Genomic DNA, 2,500 nt, shown 5'->3' with positions numbered 1-2,500 from the left:
TTCTATTCTATTCTATTCTTATTCTATTGTATTTTCAATTTTCATCAATTTTCTATTCTTTTTCTATTTCCTATTATTTCCTATTCTATTTCTATTTCCATTTCCATTCCATTCTATTCTATCCTATCCTTACATGCATATCAGAGATCCTGGGGCTCACATGTCCATCACTGGACAGAAATCCAAATGCATAAATAAACAGATAAACAAACAAATAAATACATTAGGAAAGGAAAGGAGAGAGAGAGAGAGAGAGAAAAGAAAAAGAGAGAGAGAAAGAGCGGGAGAAGGAGAGAGGGAAGGAAAGGAAAGGATAAAGAAGGGAAAGGAAAGAGAGAGAGAGAAAGAAGAGAGAGGGGGAAGGAAGGAAAGGAAAAGATAAAGAAGGAAAGGAGAGAGAGAGAAAGAGAAGAGAGCGAAAGAGCGGAGAGAGGAGAGAGGGGAAGGAAATTAAAGGATAAAGAAGGGAAAGGAAAAAGAGAGAGAGAAAGAGAGGAGGGAAGGAAGGAAAGGAAAGATAAAGAAGGAAAGGAAAGGAGAGAGAGAGAGAGAGAGAAAAAAGAGAGAGTGGAAGAGCGGGAGAAGGAGAGAGGGAAGGAAAGGAAAGGATAAAGAAGGGAAAGGAAAAAGAGAGAGAGAGAAAGAGAGGGGGAAGGAAGGAAGGAAAGGAAAAGATAAAGAAGGAAAGGAAAAGGAGAGAGAGAGAAAGAAAAAAAAGAGAGAGAAAGAGCGGGGAGAGGAAAGGAAAGGATAAAGAAGGGAAAGGAAAAAGAGAGAGAGAGAAAGAGAGAGGGGGAAGGAAGGAAAGGAAAAGATAAAGAAGGAAAGGAGAGAGAGAGAAAGAAAGAGAGAGAGAAAGAGTGGGGAGAAGGAAGAGGAAGGAAAAAGGGGATAAAGCAAAGAGGAAAGGAAAGAGAGAGAGAGAGAAAGAGAGGGGGAAGAAGGAAAGGAAAAGATAAAGAAGGAAAGGAAAGGAGAGAGAGAGAGAGAAAGAGAGAGCGAAAGAATTGGAGAAGGAGAGAGGGAGGAAAGGAAAGGATAAGAAGGAAAGGAAAAGAGAGAGAGAGAGAAAGAGAGAGGGGAAGGAAGGAAAGGAAAAGATAAAGAAGGAAAGGAAAGGAGAGAGAGAGAGAGAAAAAGAGAGAGAAAGAGCGGGGAGAAAGGAAAGGAGATAAAGAAGGGAAAGGAAAGAGAGAAAGAGAAAGAGAGAGAGGAAGGAAGGAAGGAAAAGATAAAGAGAGGAAGGAAAGGAGAGAGAGAGGAAAAGAGAGAAAGAAAGAGAGAGAGAGAAAGAGTGGGAGAAGGAGAGAGGGAAGGAAAGGAAAGGATAAAGAGAAGGAGAAAGGAAAGAGAGAGAGAGAAAGAGAAAGAGAGAGAGAAAGAGAGGGGAAGGAAGGAAAGGAAAGGATAAAGAAGGGAAAGGAAAGAGAGAGGAGAGAGAAAGAGAGAGAAGGAGAGAGGAAAAGAGAAAGAGAGAGAAAGAGAGGCATGAAAGGGAAAAGAAGGAAGGAGAAAGGAAAGAAGAAAGGAAAGGAAAGGAAAAGGAGGAGAGAGAGAGAGAGAAAAGAGAGAGAAGAGAGGAAAGAGAGAGAGGAAAGAGAAAGAGAGAGAAGGGGGAAGGAAGGAAGGGAAGGGGGAAAGAAGGAAAGGAGGAGAGGAGAAAGAGAAAGAGAAGAAAGAGAGAAGGAGAGAGAGGGAGGAAAGGAAGAGAAAGGATAAAGAAGGAAAGGAGGGGGGAGGAGAGAGGGAGGAAGAGAGGGGGAAGGGAAGGGAAGGAGAGAGAAAGGAGAGAGAGAGAGAGAGAAAGAGAGAGGAAAGGAAGAGAAGGAAAGAAAGAGAGAGGAAAGAGGGAGAAGGAGAGAGGGAAGGAAAGGAAAGGATAGAAGAAGGGAAGGAAAGGAGAGAGAGAGAGAGGAGGAGGAGAGAAGGAAAGGAAGAAGAGAGGGGGAAGGAAAGGAGAGAGAAAGAAGAAAAAGAGAGAGAGGAGGGGAGAGGGGGGAGGAAGGAAAGGAAAAGAGGGAAAGAGAGAGAGAGAAAGAGAGGGGGGAAGGAAGGAAAGGAAAAAATAAAGAAGGAAAGGAAAGGCGAGGGAGAGAGAGAGAAAGAAAGAAGAAAAGAGAGAGAGGGAGAAAAGAGCGGGAGGGAGAAGGAAGGAAAGGGGATAAGGAAGGAAGGGAAAGGAGAGAGGAAAGGAGAGAAAGGCGGGGGGAGAGAGGAAGGGAGGAAAGGAGAAGGAGGAAGGGAGAAGAGAGGGAGAGAAGGAAAGGAAAGGAAAAGATAAGAAGGAAAGGAAAGGAGAGAGAGAGAAAGAGAGGGAGAGAAGGAAAGGAAAGGAAAAGATAAAGAAGGAAAGGAAAGGAAGAGAGAAGAGGGGGAAGGAGGAAGGAAAAATAAAGAAGGAAGGAAAGAGAGAGAGAGAGAAAGAAAGAGAGAGAGAGGAAAGAGGGGAAGGAGGAGGAAGGAAGGATAAAGGAAGAAAGGAAGAGAGGAGAAAGGAAGA

The 2,500-nt window shown here is 43.6% G+C and overlaps 1 protein-coding gene and 1 pseudogene across 1 annotated transcript in view; one reads left to right on the top strand and one right to left on the bottom strand.

Annotated features, from left to right (window-relative positions):
• NYAP1 (neuronal tyrosine phosphorylated phosphoinositide-3-kinase adaptor 1) overlaps positions 1-2,500 on the bottom strand; it is a 45,437-nt gene that overhangs the window by 35,495 nt on the left and 7,442 nt on the right.
• Positions 936-2,500, top strand: part of LOC148129217 (uncharacterized) — a 1,741-nt pseudogene continuing 176 nt past the window's right edge.

Source organism: Notechis scutatus, chromosome Z (genome assembly GCF_049901735.1).
Source record: "Notechis scutatus isolate UNSWTSFEM ecotype Mainland chromosome Z, rNotScu1.2, whole genome shotgun sequence".
Taxonomy (NCBI): Eukaryota; Metazoa; Chordata; class Lepidosauria; order Squamata; family Elapidae; genus Notechis; species Notechis scutatus.
The sequence above is the reverse complement of the archived record's forward strand: the minus strand, read 5'-3'. Positions and strand labels throughout refer to the sequence as shown.